The 8,145-nt window shown below is 33.6% G+C and overlaps 1 pseudogene; it reads right to left on the reverse strand.

Annotated features, from left to right (window-relative positions):
- Nucleotides 1-7,540: 7,540 nt before the first annotated feature.
- On the reverse strand, nucleotides 7,541-7,657 carry LOC145248390 (5S ribosomal RNA; annotated as a pseudogene).
- Between the last annotated feature and the right edge of the window lie 488 nt (nucleotides 7,658-8,145).

The following is an 8,145-nucleotide window of genomic DNA, read 5'->3' on the forward strand; positions in this document are numbered from 1 at the left end:
AATGCGCTGAGCGGAAAACGGGAGGGGTGAAGCGAAAAGAATTCATAGATATTGAGAGGGTAGAGAGGCAGAAACTTTAATAGAAATATGTTACACTTTTGGTTCGGGTAAGGCCGGGTAGCCTTTCTTGTCTTTATATAAAATTCAATGTCTGCCTGTGTATCTATCATATTTGAGTGATGTTCACAGAAAGAACTGCTAGAGGATCTACATAAAATTCTGAAAAACTGTAATCCTATATGCTATTTACCAAAGAAGACAATGTAAATGTTCCTGCGCATTCAAGTTCATCCTAAACAGTCTATGATTAAATGAATCACTGAAAAATCCAAATATATCTTATTTTTCTGAAATTGAAATCATATGTGTAAAATGTTGTGGGGGAAAATATTGGAAATGCTCCTGACTTTCTAAGTGTATTTTTAACTTAAGGGAGGTATTGGGGTGGAGCCTCCCCTAAAACTTCAAATATTTGACCCACTTTTGGTCCTATTGAAATGAACGGCTCTCATCTCGAGGACGGTCAATGTTTAAACAAGCTTCTTGGTCTGACCTTTGCTCCTGATCTGAAATGGAGCACATACATCAAATCCGTTTCCAAGGTTGCTGGAAAAATGATGGGATCATTCTTCCGCTCCAGTAAATATCTCATTGCCGATGCAATTTTCCACCTGTAAAAGGGCCAAGTACGTCCTAGAATGGAATACTATTGCCACATTTGGGCAAGACCGGCCTTGACAAAGGTCAAAACCGACTTTGTACCCTTTTTCCTTTTCGGCAACCGGCAGAAGAGACTTTGCGAGTCTTTTTCTGCTCTATCGTTATTTTCATGCCAAGTGTTCGATTGAGCTCCAATCTATGATCTCTCCTCGCCAATCTTTCACAAAAAAACACTCGTCAAGCCAAAAACTTTATCAATAAATTCCCCCACTCTCTATCGATGCCTAAACCTAAAGCTCCTTTCCTAGAACTGCCTGTCGGTGACACTTTGTTCCGCTGGTCAGCTTTCCAGCTAAATACAATATTATCGTCTTCAAGTCCAACGTAAACAAATTCTTATGGAACCGTAAATAATCTGATTATACCAAATTTCCACCATAAACGATCATTACATTGCTGCCCCAATGACTGCAGTACACATATTAACCCTTATCCTCGAATAACCTCCGGGCCTTGATATATAGTAACCCCTTTGTAACAAAATATCTTTATTGGATGAAATTTATATTATATGTCTAAAATTCCCAGAAGAAGACAATGAAGTTGATTTGCATGTCTACATTATCCTCTATGTACAGATTATTTACGTGACTCCACTGACCTATGCGTACAAAATCCCTGAAAACTTCAAATACCTATACTCAGTGTTAATGAATTTAAACCATTTGTATGAGACACTAAATCAGAGTTATCGAACGTGTCAATCCCTTTCAACTGTATTAGTGAGCGAAACGGAAGGAAGATAGCTGTAAATATGCAGAAAATAATATCTCGGCACAGTGAAAACACACATAAAGGTTGAATGATGAATAGTATTATGAGAGAATTGAAAATAATGAATGAAATATAATTTGTGAAAATGGTTTGTGATAATTTTCTAATTGTATTAGATATGAAGACGTATATCAAATTCCAGAAAAAAAAAAAACGATTGTTTTCAACGAGATATTAATGAGAGCAAGTTGTTGCAATTATGCAATATGATTTGCCTTGGATATAGAAATAGATGGAGAGTGGTAGGCATCTGAGGAGACTTGTTGTCAGTCAGAATTTAAAGATCATCATCAGTTGTTGCTAGTAAGCTATTACTGAAAATCCTAGGAAGTTAAAAACTACTACTACTACTACTACTACTACTACTACTGCTACTGCTAATAATAATAATAATAATAATAATAATAATAATAATGTGATAACCTTTCTGCATTTAACATTTCATTTGTTGCGAACGCATTTTTCAGTATTTTCCGCTCAATTATTCTATGCTATCAATTCGGCGCCAATTAAGATTTGCGAAACAAAAACGAAAAAAACAAAAACAAACAAAAAAAAAACCCAGAAAAGATGAATAAGTTTACAAACATGGCGATTGACATATTGACATTTAACATCAATTTTTGAACATCAGTTTTCGTTTGAATTGCAATTCACAAGGAATCATCTTTTTTTTGGTCAATGTATGAGAGTTATTTTGTCACTGAGATGCATCTCACTTTAATTCGTGACAACTTCGTTTATCCGAACAACAACAACAACAATAATAATAATAATAATAATAATAATAATAATAATACCCGTAATCATGTTGATGATTAAGCTGTCACCTTCCACAACAATTAAAAAAATTCGATCGCCAGATCACATACTATGAAATGCAAACAGAAAAACAAAACAAACAAAAAAAAACATGTAAAGCATATTTAAAATTACCTGATGTTGCCAAGCTAACAAGTCTTGACATTACCCATTTTTAAACGAATGGCTCTAAAATAGAATTTTTTCGCCCCCGTATACTTGAACGCGCACACACACACACACACACACACACACACACACACACACACACACACACACACACACACACACACACACACACACACACACACACACACACACACACACATATGTATATTTAATTTATGAAAATATTTTATTCACAAACAATTCTTTCTGCCAACTTTTGTAAATATACACATTTATGCAATACGAAATTCACCAAAAAATGCTTCATCTGTGAATCACACCCCGCAGTTCGATTGAAAAACAACAACAACAATACCAAAAAAAAAAAAAAAAAAAAATCCCAATCAACATTCGTCCAATATTAATTTAATTAACTTAAACATATATTGTTTTTTTTCATCATTTTTAATCATACTAATCAAACGGATATGTTGGATTGTTTGTACTTAAAATATCATAAAACATTACAGACACAAACTTAGCGTCACATATCACCTACAACATGCAAATATTCATATATATATATATATATATATATATATATATATATATATATATATATATATATGTATAAGTGTTAGGGCGCTTAATGCGAATCTGGTATCGGAAAAAAATTGGAACATATATACATATATATACATATATATACATATATATACATATAACACACACAGACACACATATATATATATATTAGTGATGGGACGGTTCCAGTATTTTCCCCATTCCGATGGAATTTCCGATTCCGATTCTGTATAAATATCTAAATATTTAACTATGGAAGTGTTATTTTGTCTAGATTATATTAAAAACACATCTTAAATGTACCTATATTTTCTCAAACGTAAAATACACACTTGTGGAGGTGATATAGTTATTTCAGTCTTACTGGAAATTTAAATCAATAAATATTTATTATTTAAATTTTGCAACAAGCAGCGAAGATGTTTCTTAAAAAAAAATTAAATATAACTGAAGGAATCGTTTTTTGCATCGGAAAATAGACTCAAAATTTTTCCGATTCCGATACCACAAAAGTTATGATTTTTCCGATTCCTGATTCAGATTAATCGTCACAACACTAATATATAAACATCACTCCCCCCCCCACACACACATATATATATATATATATATATATATATATATATATATATATATATATTGACATATGTATGTGTATATATATACATATATATATATATTGACATATGTGTATATATATATATTATTGACATATGTATATATATATATTGACATATGTATATATATATTGGAAAAACTCCCCCAACAGCCCATAATTGAGAGCATGGGAAAACCACCCAGTCTGGAAGAGGTGCGGGATGCAATTAGGAAGATGAAAAACAATAAGGCGGCTGGTTCTGATGGCATCCCAGCAGAAATCCTGAAGAAAGGCGGGCCTGATCTTCTCAGACACATCCATGCCCTGCTGCTCAAAATATGGGAACAAGAGAAAATCCCTGCACAACTTAGAGATGCCCTAGTGGTCTCCATCTTTAAGAAGGGAGACAAGGCAAACTGTGGGAACTACCGGGGCATTTCTCTCCTCTCTACCACAGGGAAAGCCCTAGCTCGGGTTTTGGCCAACAGGCTTACACCCCTTGCAGAAACCATCCTTCCCGAGTCCCAAAGTGGTTTTCGGCCAAATAGAGGCACGATGGATATGATCTTCACTGCTCGTCAACTCCAAGAAAAGTGCAGGGAGCAAAATTTACCATTATACATGGCTTTTATAGACCTTTGACTCTGTGAACCGTCAAGCCCTTTGGCTGGTTCTTGCAAGGTTTGGATGCCCAGAGAGGTACATTCGGGTACTGAGACTGCTACATGACAATATGTCAGCTACAGTCCTCAGTAGTAGTGGAGATGAAACAGAGCCCTTCAGGGTTGACACGGGAGTGAAACAGGGATGTGTCATTGCCCCAACCCTGTTCTCCATCTTCATTACTGCTATCCTCCATCTCACGGACAAACATCTTCCCCACGGAGTTCGGATTATGTACAGAACTGACGGGCGACTTTTTAACATCAACAGATTTAGGGCCAAAGGTCGAACGAACACCATATCCATTATGGAGCTACAGTATGCAGACGATAACGCCCTTGTAGCCCTCTCAGAAGAGGACCTACAGTGTACACTGGTTGCTTTCATGAGGGCGTACAAACAGCTAGGACTAACAATTAATATAAAAAAAACCCACATCCTCCATCAATCACCACCAAACAGTACTCCAGTCTCACCCCCAAACATCTCCATCGACAACGCTAGACTGGAAAATGTGGACCACTTCCCATACCTAGGCAGCACCTATCATCAAAAGCCAACATAGATGATGAAATACAACACCGTCTCAGCTGTGCCAGTGGGGCTTTCTCAAGGCTAAGGAAGAGAGTATTTGAGAACCGTGACCTTCTGGCAAAGACCAAAATCATGGTATATAAAGCTGTCTTGCTGCCCACTCTTCTCTATGGATCGGAGACCACATACAGGAGGCACGTAAAAACCCTAGAGACGTACCACCAAAGATGCCTCCGAAAAATCCTCAGAATTAGTTGGAAGGACCGAAGCACCATACCAGCGTCCTGAGTGAGGCTGACATTCCCACTATCACCGCTACTGTTGCTCAACGCCAGCTCAGATGGACTGGTCATGTTGTCCGAATGCCGGATCTCCGCCTCCCAAAACAGATTTTCTACTCTCAGCTTGTTGAGGGAAAGCGTGCCCAGGGTGGCCAAAAGATGAGGTATAAGGACAACATCAAAGCAAATCTAAAGCAGTTTCACATGGACCTTGAGACATGGGAGGACGTGGCTGGGAACAGGTTGGCATGGAGGAGCGCTGTCCACAAAGGTACTGCGCTTTATAGTAGTGACCTAAATCAAGCTGCTGAGGATAAACGCAAGCACAGAAAGGACAGATTATTAACCAGACACACCCAACCCCACCCCACCACCACTACCTTTATCTGCCCAAATTGCACAAGACAAATTGGGTCTAGGATTGGGCTCTATGCTCACCTGAAGACCCACAGAAGCCACAACGGAGGACAGTCTTACTCGGACACGAGTGACCGCCGATGATGATGATGATATATATTGGCATATATATATATATATATATATATATATATATATATTTATTGGCATATGTGTGTGTATATATATACATATATATATTGGCATATGTATGTGTATATATATTGACATATGTTTATATATATTGACATATGTATATATATAGACAGATGTATATAAATATATATTGACAGATGTATATATATATTGACAGATGTATATGTATATATATTGGCATATGTATATGTATTGACATATGTATATATATATTGACATATATACATTGACATATGAATATATATGCATATATATTGACATATGTATATATATATTGACATATGTATATATATTGACATATTTATATATATATTGACATATGTATATATATATATATTGATATATGTATATATATATTGATATATGTATATATATATTGACATATGTATATATATATATTGATATATGTATATATATATTGACATATGTATATATATATATATTGACATAATTATATATATATATTGACATATGTATATATATATTGACATATGTATATATATCTATATTGACATATGTATATATATATATATTGGCATATATCTTGACATATATATAGACATATGTATATATATATTGACATATATATATATATATATATGTCAATATATATATTTCCATATGTATATATATTTCCATATGTATATATATACACTTATATATATACATATATGTATATATACATATATATAAACATATATATAGACATAATTATATACACACATGTATATATATATATATCATTTTATTATATACACACGTATATCCATATCTATAAATATGTATATACACCCATATATATATAAACATATATATACACACATATATATACATATATATAGACATAATTATATACACATATATATATACATATAATTATATACACACGTATATCCATATCTATAAATATGTATATACACCCATATATATATACACACACACATATATATACATATATATATAATTATACACACACATATATACATATGTACATACATAAACATGCACACATACGCATATACATGTATATATATGCATATGGTATTTGTTCAAAGGGTTTATTAACCAATCAAAATAAGGCGCTTACAAAAAAAAAGCAAAAAAAAAAACGTGGGATAATCCATTATAACAGTTGACAAAACCTACTAAATTATATTTTGTAGATTCTCAAGAGGCCAAATTCATATATATATGTTAAAACGAAGGAATGCTGGCCATTATTTTTTTATATAAATTATAAGCATTTTCGTGATATATCAAGTTTTATAAAACACTTTAAAAATTGTGTACTTAAAAAAACAGTTTGCTATTCATACAAATAAAACTTCTGTTTTCTTGTCATGTTTACCAACTATCTTCTTTTTCTCTTGTTTCTTAATCAGACGAATTCACAACTAGCTCTCCGGTTTATTTATAAGCCAGTATTGTTGGCTACTTTTAGCAAAGCCATCTTTCGATTAGAAGTAAAAATCACCAAAAATGGTGTTAGACAATAGGAGGACGAGAATTAATTCGTTGATGGAAATGAATAGCGAGCTAGTCGTGGAATTGTGAACAATAAAATCAATAACTTTAATTAGTGGAGATTGGCGTAAACATTGCTTAAATATAAAAATGATCTTATTAATTAAATGAATGCATTTATTCTGATGATTTCAGTAGAGAATGAAACACAAACCTTTCTTTATAGCCCATGTATCTCTCTCTCTCTCTCTCTCTCTCTCTATATATATATATATATATATATATATATATATATATATAAAGGCTTTCTTCAGCCCTAATAGACTATGGATACCCAGAGTAAGGGATCCTGTGCGTGAAATTCGCAATCACCAACCACACCTCTCCTGAGTCGACATTGAATACCAGTGGCAAGTGGAGGTACAGGACGACTGGAAACAATATAGAGATAAGCGGAAAGCACATACAGCACCTAGAACTCTCAAATGGTTACCCATCTGATACTTGCCAGGCTCAACGTTGCTTAACTTCGGTGATCTGACGAGAACTGGTGTGTCAACGTGATTATGCCGTATATATATATATATATATATATATATATATATATATATATATATATATATATATATATATATATATATATATATATATATATATATATATATATATATATATATATATATATATATATATATATATATATACTGCATAATCACGTTGACACACCAGTTGACATATATATATATTTTTAGTCATCGACATACAGTCCTGCTTCGTTGTATCACAACTCATCAATGCCGCTAGACTAGCATCTCTCCCATATAACCGTCGTGTTGACAGTCGGTAGTTCTCCCACTCGACCATGGAATCGACGCCCGTAAATAACTCGTTGGAATGTCTATTTAAATAGACACCTGCCACCACTTTTATAGTGCTCAAATCGCCTGTTCGTAAACAAACAACGAGCTTCGTATTTTCAGCAAATTAAGTAGCGGGTGAGATTATTTATGTGCTCTACCCAAAGAGGGTAGCTTAAAGTATATATAGGAGCAAAAATATATTAAA

This window comes from Euprymna scolopes, chromosome 26, assembly GCF_053919585.1.
Source record: "Euprymna scolopes isolate OS-2025 chromosome 26, ASM5391958v1, whole genome shotgun sequence".
Taxonomy (NCBI): Eukaryota; Metazoa; Mollusca; class Cephalopoda; order Sepiida; family Sepiolidae; genus Euprymna; species Euprymna scolopes.